The 22,998-nt window shown below is 37.9% G+C and overlaps 1 long non-coding RNA gene across 1 annotated transcript; it reads left to right on the top strand.

Moving 5' to 3' along the window:
- Positions 1-4,914: 4,914 nt before the first annotated feature.
- Positions 4,915-17,083, top strand: LOC124225963 (uncharacterized). Its single transcript, XR_006885167.1, has 3 exons — positions 4,915-5,205; positions 12,668-12,814; positions 14,377-17,083. It is a non-coding gene; the product is annotated as an uncharacterized LOC124225963 (long non-coding RNA).
- The last annotated feature ends 5,915 nt before the right edge of the window (positions 17,084-22,998 follow it).

Raw genomic sequence — 22,998 nt, 5'->3', positions numbered from 1 at the left:
TGACAAAATAGAGAAATCTAGACTAGTTCCACTTCCTAGTCTTCCAGTAATCATTTCCGGTGACTTTCTAGGAAACCCCTCAACTCTCTGGTCGAGAAGTTTCCTGGAAATTCTCCGCCTGGCCTCCTCCGGCTTGAGGCTTCTAGGAGTTTGCGCAAGTTTGTGAAGGGTAAACGGTTGCGGAAACGTTACCATATTGACCCGTTATTGTCGTGGAGGGATGTATTGATTGGAATGGACAGAAATTTTGTGACATAAATATATGAAAAAGTTACTTTTAAATATTAAAGCTAAGAATACAAAATAAATAATTGGATACTTTTTCCCAAAAATTAAAAAATTCATTATGAAAAATTTAAGCCTACACAAAAGTTGAGAGGAGAGTATAATGAACCCCCATATACTCATCGCTCAGATTTAACAATAAATAAGATTCTGCCACACTTGTTTCATCTGTCTCCCGGTTTTCTTGCTGAACTATTTTAATGCAAAACCCAAACATATTATTTCAATTTTATGCTCTTCAGAATGCATCTCTTAAAAAATATGGCATTTTCTAAGTGAACCACAATGTCATCATCCCTTCTAACAAAATAATTACCGGTTACCATCTAACACCGAGTGCATATTAAACTTTCGTAAATATATAGAATACGCTGCTTCTTTGAATCCAGATCTAAAGTCTACATGCTTTATTTGATTATTTCTGTTTCTCCTAACATCTTTCACTTTTTCCCTCGTTTAACAAATTGGGTCATTTGTCCTGAACGCTCCACATACTGGCTTTGTCTCTGGCATCCTCATTTTTTCTCTAGCCTTGTATTTCCTGTTAACTAGATGTTAGCTCTAAAGGTTTGATTAGAGTTTGGTTTACCTTTATGGGTAAGAATTCTTAACCGTTGCTATGTACTTCTTTTTTTTGCTTTATATCAGGAAGCATATAATGTCCAATTGTTCCACTCTTTGTGATGCTAGAATAGATGAATGAGTTCAGCACTTGGTAGTTGGATCCCTCCATGTCAAGTTCTCCATCAACCTTTCATCTGGTGGTTTCGTCCATTATGTTCTTTGCCTGAATCAACCATTTCATTAGAGATGGTGAAATTGTGATTTTCTAATTCAATAATTTTTTCACATTTATGAGCTAGAATTCCTTTGCAAAGAAGGAGTACCTGTCATCAACCTATCAATTCAGGGCTGTTTGGTTATTCTGAATGTAGTTCATATAGGAAAGACAGAATAAAAGTTAACTTTTCAATGTAATTGCCAATATTCAGAGTAAGTAGTTGTGGCCCAGGTGCCATGACCAATGATGTGTTAGACATCCTTCAAAATGTCCATCAATGGCACTGTCTTCCAGTATTCTTACTCTTGTGTACCTGCCTCCCACATTATACCAGGGTCGGTTTGTGTGACCAACTAAATACAGCAGAAGTGATGTTATTTCTAATATTAGGTTATAAAAGAAACTGTGGCTTCCATCTTGGTCCCTCTTTCTCTCTCTCTCTTTCTCAGATCATTCACTCTGGGGGAAGCTAGCTGCATGTTGTAAGGAGAGACCCATGTGGCAAAGAACTGAAGCCTCCTGCCAAGAGCCATATGAATGAGTTTAGAAGTGGATCCTCCAGCCTCCAGTCAAGCCTTCACTTGACTGCAGCACAGGTCGACATCTTGGCTGCAATCTTGTGATAGAATCAGAACCAATAGCTAAACTGCTGTTGGATTCTTGACCTGTAGAAACTTGTTGAGATAATAAATATTTGATATTTGATTCTAAATTTTGAGGTAATTTGATATGCAGTAATTGATAACTAATATATATATATATTTGTTTTCTCCTTTTGAGTATCACTGTGAACTCATGGATTTTAAAAAAACATTCAAGGAGTCTTAATCAATTGCAGTCATTACATTTTTTTAATGTTCAAATGATTCCATCTTTGGCCAGTGGGAGTCCCTTTATTTTGCCTCCTTTGTCCTTTTCATCTAACTCTAAGAGTCTTTGATAGCTTTTTTGCTTTCTGGCAGGACAAGATGTTTCAGTCTCATTTTGTATATTTCCTGTTCCAGACCTGGAATCAGCCATTTCTCCAAGGAGTCTCGGTTCCTTTCAGTGGGAAGAATGATAGCATATCTTTGTGAATGGTCATAGTTAACTTCTTTTAAAGCTTATCAAAATGAAATCAAATTTACTTAATTATGGGATTGAATTCAGGCTAAACTACCTGGTACCTGTGTGCATAAGACCCTACGCAAGGTATATTTTTCATGCCCTAGTTTCCTCGTCTGCAACATGGATCCAGTATAAATACCTAATTTTCAGAGTTTTATGAGGATTAAATGAGATAATATATTGAAATCATTTAACACATTGCCTGACATCAAATTTCATGATTAGAATAATAGATTGCACCTCTGGAAGATACCATAGTAGTCATCAGGTACAATTCCTTCATTTCGCACCTGGGAAAACTGAGGCCCAAGAGATTAAAAGTTTGCCTAAAATTACAAAGGAGGATAAAATTAGAAGAGAAACTAATGACTTCAGAGTCTTGGATCTCATATGTGCACTATTCTGAACATAAAGGCAGTCTCTCCAGCCCAATCAGGGCTTCTATTTATTCAAAGGCAAAGGAGATTAGAAAGTACTTGGCACATTTGTTATAAAGTGGTATCATGGAAAGTGCACCAATCTTATATGCAGAAGACCTCATTCCTGCCTCTGCCACTTACTAGCTTGATATTTTGGGCAAGTCACTTAACTCCTTTGCATCTCAATTGCTGCATCTGTAAAATAGTGACAATAAATCCTTCACTCACAAGCTTATAGTGAGGAGGAAAATATAATGTATTTTATATGAAAGTGCCTGGCTCATAATGATTGCTAAATAATGATCTTTATACAAAAAAATGTCTCCAATCCTCCATTTAATACAATTTTATCCTTCTCCTCTAAAGGAAGTTGTGTTTTGATTAGACTGATCCCTAAGGATACTAAGTCCCTAATTCTGTAATTGAGTTCAGTGAATACTGTGCAAAGACACTGAGCAAGGGGCTGCAGGAAAGATGCTATACATAGTCACCTACCATCCAGGCTGAGTGGGTACATTCTTCCTTCCTCATGTCAATCTACTTAACAGTACTAACTTCCAATTCGCGTATATTCATGGGGTTCATTTATGATAGACTTTGCTGATATGAAGATACTTTACTTCCACAGCAGACCCTTAGTCTGCCACTTTAATAATCTAGTCCAACTGAGATACAATTTACTTACACTCTTTGTTCTTGATTAACCCTAATTGCTCATAAAAGATGTCCTAAAATCATTAATGCTGGAATTTTTCAGGGATCCATGTCAAGATTTTCAGCCTGTTAATTCCACAATTCACCTTCTTTACTTTTTAAAAATTTGGACATCTGCCAGTCTTGGGCATCAGTCGCACTCCTTCAAAGTGGCCTTCAGGGGTCCTGTGGCCAATCTGCCTGCCTTCAGGATCCTTCAAGTGATTTTATCTAGATATGAAGACTTGCATTTACAGGAAGTAGTTATTCTTTTACTATCTCCTTGTATGTCATGAAATTTAATTTCCACATATTACTGTTTTTCCTCCCACTCTCAATTGAAGGTCAGGATCTTTGATGGAGAAATAGAAGCCTGATCGTTGTTAAGTAATTCTATGGCCCCTCTGCCATCTGTTGAAATTACCAAATTCATTTCCTGGGGTTTTGGGAAAAAATAGCAAGTATTTCAGGCATACAAAAGAATAATTTAAGAAATACTCAACATCTAACTTGACCTAAATATTACAGAAATGATTAAATTCCCTTGTCTTCCCCTCCCCAAGCCCTCTCCCCTTCCTTCTCAGATTAACTATGATCTTGATATTGATGTTGTTATTCCCATGCATGTTTATACATTTTTAGTATATATGTGGGTAGCCGCAAACATTATATAGTATAATTTACATTTTACTAATTTTATACAAATGGTTTCACTGTGTACATATTCTCTAAGTTTAAAGGCTTGATTTGATTTACGTTCAATATTTTTGGCAAGAATACTTCAGAGGGGTTACTTAGTACTTTGTATTTAACTTTATGGTTTTGAGATTTGTCCTTAATGAAAAATGTAGCTCCAGCTCATTCATTTTAACTGTCATAGGTCTTTTATCATTTTCCTTCCAATAATCTTGTTAAGTATTCTGATTATTTTTCCAGTTCAACTCAGAAATTTAGCAGGTGTTTGTTTTTTGTCTTTGATTTCATGGATTTTGTTTTGTTTATTTTGGCTGTCCTTTTGAAATAATTTTCTTGGAGTTTCCTCTTCTAAAAAGGTAATGTCCCCTAATTTTATGCTAGAAAGTTCATATTCTAGTGTTGGGAAGAACAATCTAAAACATATTTGCTACATCCTCAAACTTTTAAATATATCTTTTGTGCTTAACTTTATTACTAACATATATTTAATATTTTCTGTTCAAGTTTCTGCTGCTAATCATTATGCTGAAATATAATTAAATATATTATAGAAAAATACCATATATTGGAAATGCAATATTTTGGAAAATACAGCATACTTTATAATGCATGCTTGCGGGTCTTCATAATCCTAAAAATTCTAACACATTTAAATATATGCGACACGTAGTTCTCTTTTAAATAAAGCTACTGATAAGAGGCATATGCTGTTAGTCAAAGATGCTTTGCGGCGATTTTTTTCAGACCCGTTTCAAATCATTTATTTAATAAGCATTTCTTCAGCAACTGTTTTAAGAGCTTGGGATACATGAGTGAATAAAAGAGTTAAAGATATCTGCCCCATGGAGTTTACAATCAAGTAATTCTGATTAACTCTTGCTCCCATTTTCTTTCTTTGTTTTCTCTCTTCATTCACTGAAGAAAATAAATTTCCTGTGCAAGCGAATCTGTTCTCAAACGTGGCAACAGTCTCAAACTGAAAAGCAATGGCTCAGACCCTCCAGCTTCTCAGGGTTTGCAGCGCTGGACCAAAGAGAAGAGTCCTCCGGGGGTCCTAGAAGGGTGAGCCGCGCGTTACCATGGAGACTGCGGAACTTGAGGGCTCTGAGGCGCGGGTGGGGTTTCTTCGACCTCACCTTGGGGGCGCCCTTTGCACTCCTTCCGTGCCACCGCCGGGAAGGCAGGACTCGCAAGGGCGGCGGCGGAGCTGAGGCCGCGGGGCAGGTATGTGCAGTCTCGGGCAGAGTTCTGGCGGCCGCCGCTCGCCGGCCTTCTGGGGCGGGGCGGGAGGTGGGGTGAATTGGGATGCAGGAGGTCCCGCCTGGCCGAGCATCTTTTTCTTTACCTCTTCTAGCCTGTTTTTCTCTACTCCCCGTGCTCCTTCTTTAGGAGAAGATCCTAAGCTCCTCATTCTTTAACATTAAAATTTTAAAATTTTACTTGGCACACAGTTGAATATAGCGCTTATTCTGGGTCAGGTCTTGTTCTAAGTGCTTTATATATATATGTATTAAGTCATTTAACTCTCAAAAAACCCAATGAGGTGGGTGCTATCCCTATCGCAATTTTTAGATAGGCAACTTGAACCCTAGAGAGGATAGTAAACTTGCCCGTGGTGGCATAGCTGGTAAGTTGAGATAGGAAACCCAAAGGGTCTGGTGCCGGCATCTGAGCTCTTAACCACCGTATTAGGTTGTCCTTGGTAACCCTAAAATTCTGATCAGAGCTTTAATTTTCTTCCTGTCTGCCAATTTCTTTTCCCTTCCAGCTGCTAGGTTCTTTTGTGATTTTTAAAAGTGTTTTTATTTTCCCTCCCCAAAGCCCCAGTACATGGTTATATATCCTAGTTGTTGTAAATCCTTCTATGTGAGCCACTACCATAGCATGGCAACTGACAAATGGGTGGTGTGGTTCCGTGTCAGGGAAGTGAACCCATGTGGCCGAAGCCGTGAGAGCATGGAACTTTAACCACTAGGCCACCAGGGCTGGCTCCTTTTGTGATCTTTAATTGTTGATGTGGTACTACTCTCATTCATGACTTCTTTTCTCTTTCTTTTCTCCTGCCCTTTTCTTGCAGGCCAATACTTGAAATGCAGAGTGGAGCCTCTGAACTTTACTGGTCTCTAAAGCCATACTGTCAATGGACAGAAAAGGCAGAGCAGCTCCTGCCCTGTGGCTCAAAATGTCAGTCACGTCAGAGAAGGCAGTTATTTCTGATAGGTGTCCACATGGGTTTGGCTCCCTTGAGGAGGCCTGTCCTGAGGAGCAGGCCCTGGATGTCCTACCTGGAGAGAGACAGGACTGGAGGTGGGTCCATGATTCACCTAGCAGAGAGGTGGTCATAGGAGTGATGGGAGATGAAGAGTGAGATCTGGGTGGAGAAGAGTAGGTAAGAGGAGGCGGAGTCTCTACTGGCCAGGGGAGAGACAATGAAGAACCTGGTTTTCTTAAGGGCTAAAGCAGGTAGTGGCAAAGCTCCTCAACTGAGATTTTTCCTTGACCTCTTTGTTGCTGACTATATTGATATAGTTTTTAGAGTTGCATGCTTTTGTAGGAAACTCTGTATGAATCCTCTGTCTTTTTCTAAAATGGAATGAGAATTGGATTTTCCCTTTCTCTGCAGTCCAGTGAGATTGCTCCTTCATATCTTTCCTGGGATTTTAATTTTAACATATGAATAGTCCTTTTTTTCTTCCCTTTTGATGACATTCCTACATCGGGGTTCCATCTGGTGCCCAAGAAAGGCAGAGCTTGGCGTGTGAGAAGATTTTGGTATCAGCCTTGGATTCACCAGTTATCCAACATTGGCCCATAGTCAACCAGCCTGAAAATGTCATCCCTTTTTCTTGGGTCCTACAAAAGAGAGGTGGGGAGCTAGCAGTCATCCTTCTGCTTATGAAGAGAGTTCTGGCAGTCCAATAGAAAATGAGCTAGATCATGTCTTCCAAAGGATGGTACCAAGAACTGATTTTTAGATGTTATACATATGAATATTAAAAAAAAAAAGAACTAAATGAACATTGGGCTGCCCTCTGAGTGACTGAAAGCTATTCCTGAGCTATTCCTGAAGCAACCCCACCCTGCTGTGGCTCTGGAGACTGGCCATCTTATTCCCTATGGCAGAGGTCAGCCTGCAGGCTTAATGGGACCTACCACCTGTTTTTGTATGGCCCTTGAACTAAAAATGGTTTTTACATTTTTAAATGGTTGAAAAACAATCAAAAGAATAATATTTTGTGACGTGTGAAAATTATAAAATTTCTAATTTCCCTGTCCATAAATTTTATTGGAACACAGCCATGCTCATTTGTTTATGTACGGCTTTCATGCTAGAACAGCAGAGTTGAGTAGATCGAGACTGTGTGGCCTGCAAAACCATAAGTATTTATCATCTGGCCCTTTATAGAACATGTTTGCAGATCATCCATGTTTTCCTTAGGGTGACCCACAGCCCATTCTTTAAAATTGGTATGGGGATTGAACTCCCTGTTCTCAGCTGTTCCAGGCTTCACAGCTCTGTCCCTGCCCTCCTTCATTCCCCAGGCTTTCTCTGGACATGGTGATTGATAAAGTTGCTGCCCTCAGGGAGCTCACATAGTGTAGTGGAAAAGAGAGAAAATAAATATGTATGTATATGTAGAAATAAAGCAGGGGGAGAGTGATGAGGTTGGGAGAAGATGGGGTGGTAGATGTGACAGTTTAGGTAAGATTGTCAGGAAGTCTTTTCCAAGGTGTGGGGGCCTAGGTCCAAATAATGGTAAAGCTACGATGAGGGTTACGTAGTCAGGGGGTTTGCATTTCCTTCTGCGTTTCGCTATATTTTCACAACAGACTATTTAGTTATTAGGAAATATGATATAAAACAGCTTCATGGTAAAAAGACATGCATCTTTTTCATATTCTGGTTACTGACTTCACCTTTAATAATTTACTAGATAGCCCTTATTTAGAGAGAATGGCTGTGGTGTAATGTAGCAGTTCAGTTCCTTACAATGATGAAAAATATAGGATCCTATTTCAGTCCAGATGATGAAGAGGGAGATAAACAGGATGATTCTAGTTTGTGGCTGGAAAGGGTGGGATTGAATAAGGGTAAGCCTCACCCTAAGGAACCAAGTTATCAATTGAGGGAGGATCTGGATGTCACATACAACCTCTCATAAACAAGAGGTAAGTTTTGTTACCTGATAAGATGCCGTTTGGCCCCAGCCCAGAGAAAGTGCAGGATTTCTAATTGGGAAAATTCTGAAAGAGAATTAGACAAAGGGAGATTTTATTTGTGATATTCTGTTCTCTGTTTTATAGAATAGTAAATAAATTATCCAAGCCAAATGTTTTTTAAAGATAAAATATTAAAATATTTGATAAGAGTAAATGTATTGCCCTTGGGCCAGAAAGTCTGTCTGATGGAACTCAAAAGCTCCAGACTGCTGGTGCAATTGAGGAGGCACTGTAGGTCTTCATCTGGAGAGCTGCAGGTTGGCCCCTAATCCTATACCTGATATATCTAGGAGGAGAGGCCAGCTCTCAGTTTAATAAGGTCAGCTTTCTTTGTAAGCCCCTTGTACTCCTGGAGCAGATGCTAACAATTAATTTAATTCATGCATTCATTCATGCAGAATGTATTGAGCATACTTTAAGTGCCAGATAATTATGCTGGGTAGTGGAGATACAAAATTGAAGAACATTTGGCTCCTGCTCTCAAGGCACTTCAGTTTGTTTGGGGAAACAAACAAGGAAGTCCGTGATAATAATCCAATGTGATAAGTACTGTGGTAGAAGCATGTACCAGGTGCTCTGGGAGTGGGGTCAGAGGTATAACAGGGATGGAATATTTGGTCTTTATGACTGAGTATATGTATAAGGTACATAGAGAGAGGGGTTTATGGCTTTGATGACTGAGTAGATAGAAGTGCTGTTCACTAAGTTTGGCATTATAGAAGAAGGAAATGATCAGTTTGGACTTAGAGATAATGAGTTTGGGGTGCCTGTGGACATGGAAGCAAAGGTGTCTATTGAGTGAAGACGTGTTTTGACTTGAGTAGAGAGATCTGGGCTAGAAATGCAGATTTGAGAGTCATCTGCTCAAGTTGAAGGCATGAATGTAAATGTGGTCACTAGGGAGAAGGTGTACAGTGAGACTGGCAGAGGGACTAGGATGGAGACCTTAAATACACTTAGAGTGCAAGAGGTGAGTAGAAGAAGAGCTACCCTTGAAGGAGACCAAGGAGGAAAACTAAGTAGGAAACAGCAAGAAGGAAGTCAGAGAAAGGAAGAGAATAGTTAAAAGTGACGTACAGTCATGTGCTGCATAATGATGTTTTAGTCAATGACAGACTGCGTATATGACAGTGGTCCCGTCAGATTAGTACCACATAGCCTAGATTTGTAGTAGGATATAGCATCTAGGTTTGTGTAAGTACACTCTATGATGTTCAAGGGATGAAACTGCCTAACAATGAATTTCTCAGGATGCATCCCTGTCTTTAAGTGACACATGACTGTATTTCAAACAGATCAAATAAAGGCAGACTTGCACTTGTGGTAGAAGGAGGAGTGCTGCAAAGGTGTTAGAAGAACTGGAGGAAACCAGCTCAATACTGAGGTCCGTGCCTCAGCTCTGAGATACTGCTCTTCAGACATGAGGAAAGATTATCCAGGGGATTTCTGGATAATCGATAAATTAGAGTTCAGAATCTGTGAGGATATGAATTTGGAAATGAAAGTGTGGGTTAACTTTAGAGATTGAATGGGTTTCTTTTCTAAGTACCAAGAGATGTGAAAGGAAAATGGATTATGAAGGTAACAGTGAAGCAGCACAGAGTCCAGTGAGTGACCCTCAGGCTTCAGAATGAGCTGGCTATATCAAAGGGAATGGAAAAAGGAAGTTCCTATTAATATTTTAGATTTCTGTCAGGCTTTTTGAGTATCAAACGACTCTGTTACATACTTCTTGTATATAGTTTGCACCTTTGTATCTGTTAAAAAGGCTGTGCCACAATAGATATAGAGAGGATAGGATTAGAAAATCAAAGGTGGGAGGATTACTGAATGCTAGGATGCAGTTAATTTTAGGAGTTTGATCTGAGGAAAAGAATCCCAGAATTTCTGTGATGGACCACAGTAAGTAAGTAAAAGAAAAGTAATAGTTAGCTGACCAATGAACTTTTGCTTGAGGGCTGCCCCAAGAGAGCATCATTTTGTTCCCTAGTCTTCTCAGAGGAGATGTGCTGTCAATCATGGGTGGGGACAGGGTAGGGATTGGAGGGTTAGGATATAGGTAGAAGAGCAAAGACATATTCCAGATGGCAGCAGCAGTGTGAACAGAATCCTACAGGGAAAACCTGAAGCCTGTATGTCAGAGATCATTTTAGCTTGTTGAAACAGATTGAACACTGTATGAAAATAGGTGAGAGCTACCAGAGAAACCAGTTGAGTTGAGAGTGTATTGACCATGGCAGTGAGGGTTCTAGTTTCTGTTTTTAGGATACATCTTGATAGGGTTCCTAGAGTCACAGGAAAACTACTGACAGGAGGGAGTCTTTTACTGAGGAATTGCCCCCATTGACTCTGTTGATTACTTTCTCACCTGTCTGCTACATCTGCTTCCCCTGCATCTGCCTTTCATCATGAGAGTTGCCAAGGAGACAGGGCATGGGAAGAGTTATCTTTGATAAACTGTCCCCAGGTGAGCTCTGATTTCCTTTCTCTCCTTGAGAGTGATTATTCTCTGTGAATAAGGCCAACTGTAATTTATACCCTCAATCAAGGTAGTCTTCGACTACCCAGCTCCAAATTTTAGATGTTTATTTCCCATTAAATAGAATTTATTTGCTGGTGTAACTCTGTCTTTAGATTATACCCTCACACCTTTACTGCTTTCTCTGTTGTTTCCCTGCACTTCTTCCACAATCATAATAAGAGTGATAGCATTTCACTCTAGCAAGATCTCCTTGTTTATTTTATTGCAGTCGTAGGATTATTCCCAGGACAGTAGGTATTTGTTGTTTCAGGAGCTGGTGATGTTTGAAGACATAGCTCTGTACTTCACTCAGAAGGAATGGATGTGTTTGATCCTTGCTTAGAGGGACGCCTATAGGAATGTGATGCTGGAGAATTATGAGAATTGGCTTTCTCTGGGTAAAGACTCTATGCACTCACTTTGGTTCTGCTTTACTTTTTCATGTATCAGTGTTCAGTGTTACTTAGATAAGGATCATGCTCTATCTTTATGGCCTCCTGAGGGAAGAGTTTCTTGGGACTTTCTTTGGGTCCAGAGATAGAATTTTCTCTCTGCTGACCATTTCTGGTTTTGTGGAACTACTCTGTATGTACACAGGGAAACTGCTTCCTTTGCTATCCTTGAATTCTCATGGAATTCATCCTTTAATTCCTGCCAGCTCCACTAGATCAGAGAGAAACTCTCCTATAAAATCTTATTGCACACAATCCATCAGGAAGAATTTCTTTTTCTTTAGCAGAAAGAGGGCAGCCTAGGTAAATGTGCCTTTGCTTTTTGGGGATCAGAAAGCTGATTCTCTGATACGATTCTCTCCTTTCCTTTTATATATTTGTTGTAAGTGTACAGCTTGATGAATTTTCGTAAAGCAAAAGCACCCACATGACCATCCGAGATTAAGAAACAGAACATTACCTGCACCTCAGTAGCCTGCCCCTTTGTGCCCGCTTCAGGCAGTACTTTTCTCTGCCTCTACTTGAGATAATAATTTTCTTGACTTTTTTTTTTCTGCTTTATCTCCCCAAACCCCCCAGTACATAGTTGTATATCTTAGTTGCAGGTCCTTCCAGGTGTGGGATGTGGGACGCCGCCTCAACGTGGCCTGACGAGCAGTGCCACGTCTGCACCCAGGATCCAAACCCTGGGCCGCCGCAGCGGAGCGTGCGAACTTAACTGCTCAGCCATGGAGCTGGCCCCCTGACTTTTAACCTGATAGATTAATGTTGCCTGTTTTTGAATTTTATATAAATGGAATCAAACAGTATATCTTCTGTTATGTTTGGTTCTCTCACTCATCATTATATTTGTGAGATTTGTTCTTTTGTTGCCAGCGGTCACCGTTCGTTCATTCTTGTTACTGTAGATTATTCCATTGGGTGATCATACTATGATTTGTCATTCTACTGTAGATGGACATTTGAGTTGTTTCCAGTTTTGGTTATTATGTCTTTGGTGAACATATATATGCATTTCTGTTGCATTTATAACTAAGAATTGCTGGGTCATAGTGTATGGCAGTTTACCAAAGTAGTTGTGCAAACTTGTGCTCCTAGCAGCAGTGTTTGAAAGTTATAGTTGCTCCACAGGCTTGTCAACACTTGGCACTGTCCTTTTCATTTTAGCCATTATGGTGGGTGTGAAATGATATCTGCTATGGTTCTAATTTGCATTTCACTATTAACTAATGGAGTTGAGCACCTTGTTAAATGTTTACTGGCTGTTTAGACATACTATTTTGTGAAATGCCTATTCTTTTGCCACACTTCTAATTGATTGCCTTCTTGTTATTGATTTGTAGGAATTATTTATATGTTTTATATACTCTGGGGATATTTTAAATCTGTCTCTTATTTATTCTCTGCTTATTTATCCCTCTGATCTCTATTGACCTGTTACTGACTATAAGTCTAGGACCAGGCTTTGGAGTAGCTTTGTTTTACTCTCCAGGTAATTGTATCCTGTTACCTTCCATACAAGGAACATTGCAATTTCCCAGACCCGCTGTAATTTCCCAGCTGGAGCAGGGTCAGGAATCCTATGTTCTCGATCTGCATGGAGCTGACTTAAGAGAGGCCTGTACAAGCTCCTGGGCAGGTGAGTCATAAAGAATCTGAGAGTTTCTACTTTCTTTTCTCTTCTTTCTTTATCTTGGAAATTTAACAACACATCATATAGATCATTTCCAGCTATGAATCTTAAAATCTTCCAGAAGGAAAAATGGAAAAAAACTGAATACCAGAGTTTCAACCTGTCATCATTCAAAAAGCATAGGATCCCTTGCATTCAGATTCATTTTATTTTTACCACTTTAGATAAAAATTTATAATCCCCATATACCACACTCTTAAAGCCCTTAGTCTTCCCCCAGGTCAGTTAGTCCATTGCAATGGGATCTTCAACCCAGTCTTCCTTGATGTTCTCCTGGTTTGTTTTCAAAAAACATATGGATTTACTAGACAGTATTTCCCTGAGTGATGTCCGAGGACCACCTGAATCTGAATCAGTGGGAGTGCTTATTACAAATATAGATTCCTGAGTATCACTCAGACCTACTAATTAATATCCAGGGGCAGGATCGAATTTGCATTTTCACAAGCTCCCCATGTGATATGCCCACTGAAGTTTGAGAAGCATAGTACTAGACTGTGAGCTTTTTAAAGTGAGGGACTGTAGTTATCCCCAGAACATAGTGACATATGATTCATGTTTAATAAATATTTGTTATATGAACGCTGAAAGAGCCCATGAGCATACCAGTCTCTTATTTCAGGTGTCATTGCTATGCTTAGAGTCTATGAATAGCATCATTGAAATAATATACCATACTTATATTGAAGATAAACTTTCTTTTGGGTTTTGATTAAGAGATTATTCATAGAATAGGTAGAATCTATGCCAGAAGAGAGCTTACATTTTTGTTAGGGAGACAAAATAAATATATGACCTGATTAGCTAAGAGTTAACAAAATAGCATATGTAACAATTCACATATTAGTACAGAGTGAACAATAATTTCTAAGAGAGCCCAAAGACAACTCCTGGTTTGATCAGAGTTGGGTCAAAGTTAATCAAGGGAAGTTTCCTATAGGAGGGAGCTTAGTGGTTTCTGTATGTATGGAAGAGGAGTTTAGAGTTATATTTTGAAAGAAAATACTGAGAATAATCTAGCAGCCAGAAGAGAATGTATTTGAAGTGAGGTGCGTGCATTAGCCCAGGGCTGAACAGATTCCTTCAATTGCATCTCATTCCTGAGCCTTCTTGGTGGGATTACTCCAGACGTAACCTATTCTTTTAGCTCCATTTAATTCAGTTTGGAGGGCACTCTGAGGTTATACACCCCTATCTTTGTGTGCTTAGATTTTCCATTTTATTGTTTACCACATATTTTATTTCCTTTTATTTTCTATTTCAACTTGTTCTCCTTTCCCTTTGTCTCTCTTGGGAAACTCTATCCCACTATTTCTTGTAAATTTTGTCTTGCTCCTTGCTTATAGTATTTAAACAATTTTTACGCCTAGAAAATGTTTCGTCACAGCCCATTATTCTTCTTCCACATAATTACTATTCATTTTTTCTCCCATGTGAGTGCAATAAACAAGTGACATTTTCTTTTTTTGCTCTCCCTCTTCCTTATTGTTATTTTTCCTTTTTCTTAGTGTCAAGTGTTAAGACCCAGGTTAGGAGTGGGGAATCAATGGAAAAGAACGTTTTGAAAATGAGGAGTCACACTGAGTCATCTTGACAAATAGAAGAATCAGTGTGGAAAATCCATAGAAGCATTGAAAGATAAGAATAGCAATTCTAAGGAGGTGAACAACGAAGATCAGGACATTCTGACGTCAGAACAAAAAGAAGAGGATTAGGGGAAAGTTTGCACATAAACTTGGAATATGCCATGTATGAAAGAATTCACAGTGCACACAGTTTCTGTGAATATAGCACAAGTTGTGAAAACATCTGTTGGCAGTCAGAACTTATTCCCCACGAGAAAATGCATGACAAAGAGAAAGCTTGTGAATGTGAAGAATGTGGAAAAGCTTTCAGAGTGATCTCAGCCCTCACCCTACATAACAGAATTCACAGTGGTGAGAAACCTTATGGAAGTGAAGAGTGTGGGAAGGCCTTCAGCCAGAGCTCTGCCCTAACCCAGCACAAAAGAATCCATAGTGGGGAGAAACCGTCTATGTGCGACTAGGGTCACAAAGCCTTCCATGGGAGCTCAGATCTTATTAAACACGAGAGAATTCACACTGGAGTGGAACCCTGTGAATGAGAGGACTGCAGGAAATCCTTTAAGAATATCTCAGCCCTCACTGGACACCACCGGATCCACACTGGGAAGAAACCCTTTGAATGTAATGAATGTGAGAAGACCTTTCATCAGAGCTCAGATCTTAATGTACCCAGAAGAGTCCACACAGGAGAGAAACCATATACATGTGAGAAGTGTGGGAAAGCTTTCAGAGTGAGCTCAGATCCAATGGGCATGAAAGAAGAAAGCGTACTGAAGAGAAACTCCCTCAGCGTGAGAATGAAAAATCAGCGAGTCCAATTTCCTCTCCTCAGCCACATCCACATCTGCCTCCTTGCAGCATTTGACACTAAGGAGCCCTTACTTTTTTTTGTAAACTTAACCCTATTTAATATTGTATCCTGCCTCCTGGTATTCTCAATCGCTCTTACCCTACTTTTTTCCATACATCTTAGTAATTTCTAATGTATATTTTATTTGTTTATAATGTTTATTTATTACGTGTATTATCTTATCCCTCTGCTAGAATATAGGACAGGGAAGTTGGTCTCTTGTTTGCTGATCTATTCTAAGCCACTAGAATCTTGCCTGGTAAATGGAGGGAGTGGGGCGGGTGGCACAGTAAATATTTCTTGAATGAAATGAATTCCCTGCTTTCCATGATATGCTTTTTCTGGGTTACCCTTTAGTGCCTCCAGCTGTTCCTTTCCTCTTGCCTCTTGCCTTTGCTGACTGCTCTTGGTCCCCTTATCCTAAGCTGTGGCTGTGTATCATGTTCTGTTCTTTAGGCAAGAAGTCTTTCTTTTGTGTGTGTGTTTTATGTACTCATAGTTCTCCCTATACAAAAAGATGGTATTTAGTCATATATTAATTGGGAGAATTTAGCATAAATAATGTTTCCTTTCTCTCTTTTAATGATAAACTTTTGCTAAAAAAGAGGAAATGTTCTCTGAATATGGTAATAATAATAAAAAATTTTAAAGTCAGGGTTATTTAGATGTAATTGACATATCATAAAATTTAGGTGTGCAGCTTTGTGAGATTTGCCCAATGTATATAGTTGTGTGAACATCATCATGATCAAGAACGAATATTTGCATCATCCCCCCAAATTTCCTCTTGTCCCTTTTGAAGTCAGTCACTCCTCCTACCCCCAGCCCCTGGTAACCTCTGATTGGATTTCTGCCCTAATAGTTTCTGGGCAAGGAGTCTTAATTATGTAACTGGCGTTATCTTCTCCTGACCTTCACTGCAATCCTGTTTGACTAAATGATGCTCTGCTTTCAGCTCTGCATCAACAGTATGTTGTAATAAATCACACACGTGCTATTTCTGTATTCATGTGGGCATTTCAAGGCGAATCATGGAAGGGGAAAAGTAAAAACCTGTGTTTCTACCAGTCTCTTGCCTGAAAGTTCTCTTCCTTTTATCTCAAGAATGTCAGCAAATCATGTCAATGCTATGTTTAAAATATACCCTGAATACGTTTCTTACCATCTCCATCTAGGTCAAGCTACTGCTTGTATTCTTGCCTCCCTACAGGGTAGCCTCTAGACAGACTCCACAGAGCAGCCAACTGGATTATTTAACAATTCAAATCAGGCGATTTCGCTTAGAATTCTCCAGTGGCTTCCCATCAACCACCCCCTTTTATAAAACATTTTGTCATATTTGCTTCATTGCTTTCTAAACCATTTGAAAATAAGTTGAAAATATCATGATATTATCCCTAAATACTTCAGCATGCCTCTCTTAGAATAATGGCATTCTTTTTCGTAGTCCCAATACCATTATCATACCCAAGAAAATTACTAGAAATTCAATAATACACCTAACATCCAGCCCACATTCAAATTTCCCCATTATCCTGGAAAGTTTTCTATAGCTGTTTTTTTCCCCATCAGTCAGGATCCAATTAGGGTACACACTGCGATTGTTATATTTCTTTAGTCTATTTTAATCTAGAACTATTCTGTCTAATATGGTAGCCACGAGTCGCGTGTGGCTTCTGAGCTGAACGTGGCTAGTGCAGTTGAGATGTGCTGTCCGTTAAAATGCACACCGGTTTTGATTTTACACGGAAAAAAATATAAAGTATCTCAATTTTTATACTGATTACATGTTGAAATAATAATATGTAGGTTAAATAAACTATATGATTAAAATTAATTTCAGCTGTTCATTTTTACTTTTTTAAATTACTACTAGAAAACTTAAAATACACATGTGGCTTGCATTTGTTGCTTACATGGTGTTTTTGTTGGATATTGTGCATGTAGAACAATTCACTCACGTTTGTCTTTCATAACACTGACTTTTTAAAGAGCCCGGGCAAGTTATCTTATAGAACATCCTATATTCTGAATGATCACTTTTAGAATAAAAATCATAGTATATGAAATATAAGGCTTCTCACGATTAGCTCTTTCCCCTGCTGCTGCTACAGGGAGAATCTCCTACGATTATGCCACTTTCTCCACACTGACTTTCTTGCCATTCAGCAAACGCATCAAACAAATCCTTTGCAATTTCCTGGGAAATTCTCTTCCCCATAATTTTCACAAGATTGACGCCTTTGTTTCATTCTGGTTTCTGCTCACATATCACCTACTCAGAGGGACCGTCCTGACCATCCTTTCTAAAATAGTACTTTCCATCACTCCCTCCCCTCACCCTGCTTTATCTTTCCTTTTTAAAAAATTTCAGCTTTATCGAGGTATAATTTAGATATAAAATTGTAGGATATTTAAAGTGTACATTGTGAAAGGCTACGCCTCTCATCTAGTTATTTAACACATCTATCACTTTACATATTTTTTTTGGTGAGAACATTTAAGTTCTACTCTCTTAGAAAATTTTAATTATAAACTACAGTGTTATCAACTATAGTCACCATGTTTAACATTTGATCCTCAGACCTTACTCATAACTGAAGTTTTTAACCTTCTTTTACCAGTCTTTCCCTATTTCCCAACCCTCAGCCACTGTCAACTATTTTTCTACTCTTTGTTTCTGAGTTTGACTTTTTCTTTAGATTCCACATGTAAGTGATATCATGCAGTATTTCTCATTCTCTGCCTTATTTCACTTAGCATAATGCCCTCAAGCTCCATCCATGTTGTCACAAATGACAAATGGTAGGGGGTTTCTTTCTTTCTCATGGGTAATATTTCATTATATATATATTACATCACACATACCACATCTTTATCCATTCATCTGTTGATTGGGACTTATATTCTTTCCATATTTTGGCTATTGTGAATAATGCTGCAATGAAAATGGGGGTAAAGATAGCTCTTTGATATCCTGTTTTTGTTTCCTTTGGATATATACCCAGAAATGGGATTGATTGCTGGATCATAAGGTGCTTCTATTTTTAATTTTTTTTTTCTTTTGGTGAGGAAGATTGTCCCTGAGCTAATATCTGTGCCAGTCTTCTTGTATTTTGTATATGGGATGCCACCACAACATGGCTTGCTGAGCAGTAGGTATGGCCACACCCAGGATCTGAACCCAAGAACCCTAGGGTGCTGAAGCGGGAGCTTGTGAACTTAACCAGTACGCCACCTGGACAGCCCCTATTTTTAATTTTTTGAAGAAACTGCCTACTGTTTTCCATAGTGACTGCACCAATTTACATTCCCACCAACAGTGTGCAGGGTTCCCTTTTTTCCACATCCTCACCAATTCTTGTTATTTGTTGTCTTTTTGATAATAGCTATTCTAAGAGGTGTGAGGTGATATCTCATTGTGGTTTTGATTTGCAATTCCCTGATCTTTAGTGATGTTGAGCATCTTTTCAAGTACATGTTGATCATTTGTATGTCTTCTTTGAAAAAATGTCTGTTCAGATCCTCAGCTCATTTTTTAATCAGATTATTATTTTCCTTTTGCTATTGAGTTGTATGAATTCCTTATATGTTTTAGATATTAGCCTCTTTTCAGATATATGATTTACAAATATTTTCTCCCTTTCCATAGGTTGTCTTTTCATTTTGTTGATTTTTTTTTGCTATGCTGAAGTCCCATTTGTTTATTTGTGTTTTTGTTGACTGTTTTTGGTGTATATCCAAAACAGCAATTGCTGAGACAAATGTCAAGGAACTTTTCCTCTATTTTTTCTTCTAGGGGTTTTATGGTTCAGGTTTTACATTTAAATCTTTAATTCATTTCAAGTTAATTATTGTGAGAGATGTAGGATAGGGGTCCAGTTTCATTCTTTTGCATGTGGCTGTCCAGTTTCCCCAGCACCATTTATTGAAGAGACTGTCCTTTGCCTACTGTATGTTTTTGACCCCTTTGTTGCAAATTAATTGTCCATGTATATATGAGTTTATTTCTGGGTTCTCTATTTTGTTTCATTGATCTACATGTCTGCTTTTATTCCAATACTATACTGTCTTTATTACTATGGCTTTGTAATATAGTTTGAAATTAGGAAGTGTGATGCTTCCAACTTTGTTCTTTTTTCAAGATTGCTTTGATTATTCAGGTTCTTTTGTGGTTCCATACAGATGATAGGATTCTTTCTTCTATTTCTGTGAAAAACACCATTGGAATTTTGATAGGGATTGTGTTGAATCTGTAGATTTCTTTGAGTAGTATGGACATTTTAACAATATTCATTCTTCCAATCCATGAACTTGCAATATCTCTCCATTTGTTTGTGTCTCCAAGTTCTTTGATCAATGTCTTATGTTTTTCAGTGCACAGGTCTTTGACCTCTTTGGTTAAATTTATTCCTAAGTATTTTATTCTTTTTGATGCAATTGTAAATGAGATTAATTTTCTTAACTTCTCTTTTTGGTAGTTTGTTATTAGTGTGTAAAAACAATGGATTTTTGTATGTTGATTTTGTATACCCCAACTTTACTGAATTTGTTCAGTGATTCTAACAGTTTTTTAGTGGCATTTTTAGGGTTTTCTATGTATAGTATCATGTTATCTGCATATAGAGACAGTTTTATTTATTGCTTTCCAATTTGAATGCCTTTTGTTTCTTTTTCTTGCCTAATTCCTCAGGCTAGGACTTCCAATACCATGTTGGATAAAAGTGATGAGAGTGGGCATCCTTGTCTTGCTCCTGATCTTAGAGGAAAAGCTTTAGCCTTTTATCATTGAGTATGATGTTAGCTGTGGGCTTGTCATATATGGCCTTTATTACATTGAGGTATGTTCCCTCTATACCCACTTTGTTGAGAGTTTTTATCATGAATAGATGTTGAATTTTGTTAAATGCTTTTTCTACATCTTTGAGATGATCATAGATTTTTATCCTTCATGTTGTTAATACAGTCATGTGCTGCATAATAACATTTTGAGCAACGACAGACTGCACATGTAAAGGTGCTCCCATATGATTAGTACCATATAGCCTAGGTGTGTAGTAGGCTGTACCATTTGAGTTTGTGTAAGTACACTGATGATGTTTGCACAATAACGAAATTGCCTAATGACACCTTTCTCAGAATATGTCCCCATTGTTAAGTGATGTGTGACTGTATTTGTATCACGTTGATTGATTTGTGGATGTTGAAATATCTTTGCATCCTTGGAATAAATTCCAATTGAGCATGGTGTATGATCCTTTTAATGTATTGTTGAATTCGGTTTGCTAATATTTTACTGAGGATTTGTGCCATTTTTTTCTCCCAGGGATATTGGCCTGTAATTTTGTTTTCTTGTAGTGTCCTTGTCTGGTTTTGGTATCAGCGTTATGCTGGCCTCTTAAAATGAGTTTGGAAGTTTTCTTTCCTCTTTTATTTTTTGGAGGAATTTGAGAAGTATCAGTATTGATTATTCTTTGAACTTTTGGTAGAACTTACCAGTGGAGGCATTGGGTCCTGGACTTTATTTGTTGGGAGGTTTTTTTTCTTGAGGAAGATTTGCCTTGAGCTAGCATCTGTGCCAGTCTTCCTCTATTTTATATGTGGATTTCCACCACAGCATGGCCGTCACCAAGTGGTGTAGGTCTGCACCCAGGAAGTGAACCCAGGTCGTGGAAGTGGAGTGTGCTGAACTTAACCACTAGGCCATGGGGCTGGCCCCTGTTGGGAGGTTTTTAATTACTGAGTGCAGTATCCTTACTAGTAATTGGTCTGCTCAGATTTCCTGTTTCTTCATGATTCAGTCTTGTTAGGTTGTATGTTTCCAGGAATTTATCCATTTCTCCTAGGTTGTCCAAGCTGTTGGTGTATAGCTGTTCATAGTCTCTTATGACCCTTTGTATTTGTTTGATATCAGTTGTAACATCTCCTCTTGCATTTATTTTATTTATTGGAGTCCTTTTTTCCCCTTGGTTTGTCTAGCTATAGCTTTATCTATTTTGTTTATATTTTCAAGAAACCAGCTCTTAGTTTCATTGATATTTTCTATTGTCTTTTTAGTCTCTATTTCATTTATGTCCTCTCTTATCTTTGTTATTTTATTCCTTCTACAAACTTTGGGCTTAGTTTGTTTTTCTTTTTCTAGTTCCTTGAGGTGTAAAGTTAGATTGTTTATGTAGATCTTTCTTTTTTATAGATGTAGGCATTTATTGCCATGAACTTTCCTCTTAGAACTGCTTTTGCTGCATCCTATAGGTTTTGATATGTTGTATTTCCATTTTCATCTGTCTCAAGATAATTTTTTTTTCTGTGGAAGATTGCCCCTGAGCTAACATCTGTGCCAGGCTTTCTCTATTTTATGTGGGATGCCACCACAGTGTGGCTTGATGAGCAGTGCTAAGTCTGCACCCAGGATATGAACCTGCAAACCCCAGGCCACTGAAGCGGAGCACGTGAACTCAACCATTACACCATTGGGCCAGCCCTCAAGATAATTTTTGATTTCTCTTTTGATTTCTTCTTTTGCGCATTGGTTGTTTAGTGACATGCCATTTAATTTACACATATCTGTGAATTTTCCAGTTTTCTTCTTGTAATTGATTTCTAGTTTCACACCATTGTGGTCAGAAAAGATGCTTGATGTGATTTCAATCTTCTTAAATTTATTAAGATTTGTTTTGTGGCATAGCTTGTGATCTTTCCTGGAGAATGTTCCATGTGTGCTTGAGAAGAATGTGTACTCTGCTGCTTTTGGATGAAATGTTCTGTAAGTGTCTGTTAAGTTCATCTTGTTTAACATGTAGTCTAAGTCCAATGTTTTCTTATTGATTTTCTGTTTAGATGATCTATCCATTGTTGAAAATGGAGTACTGAAGTCCCTCAATATTATTGTATTGCTGTCTATTATCCCTTCAGGTCTGCTAATATTTGATTTATATATTTAGGTGCTCTTATGTTGGGTGCAAAATTATATTATCTTTCTTAATATTTATAACATTTTATTATATATTTATATATATAACATTTTATATATATATTTTATATATACATTTTATATATATACTATATTATTTATATAATACATAGTTATGTAATTATATATAATTATTATATTATTCTTATTATATATACTATATTATTATATATATTTATGTAATATATATTATATATTATATATATAACATATAATATATATGTAACATTTTATTTTATATTTATTATTGTCTGCATCAAATATTGAATTGTGTCTCCCCAAAATTCATATATTGAAATTCTAACCCCGAGTAGATCAGAAGATGATCTTATTTAAAATAGGCTCATTGTAGATGTAATTAGTTAATATAAAGTCAGTAGTGTGGGCCCTTAATCCAATATTACTGGTGTTCTTAAAAAAAGGGGAAATTTGAACACACACAGGGAGAACATCAAGTGAACGTGAAGAAAAGATCAGATGATACTTCTATGAACCAAGTTTTCAAAGATTGCCAGCAAACTAAAAGAAGCTAAGGGAGAGGCATGGATCAGATTATTCCTCACGGCACTCAGAAGGAACCCACTTGCTGACACCTTGATCTCTAGTCTGCAGAACTATGAGACAATAAATTTCTGTTTTTAAGCCACCTAGTTTGTTGTACCTTTCTACAACAGCCCCAGGACGCTAATATATACCCCACATTGTATATATATTTTATTTCTAT

The sequence above is a fragment of the Equus quagga genome, chromosome 15 (genome assembly GCF_021613505.1).
Source record: "Equus quagga isolate Etosha38 chromosome 15, UCLA_HA_Equagga_1.0, whole genome shotgun sequence".
Lineage (NCBI taxonomy): Eukaryota > Metazoa > Chordata > Mammalia > Perissodactyla > Equidae > Equus > Equus quagga.
This window is presented reverse-complemented; position numbering and strand designations above follow the sequence as displayed.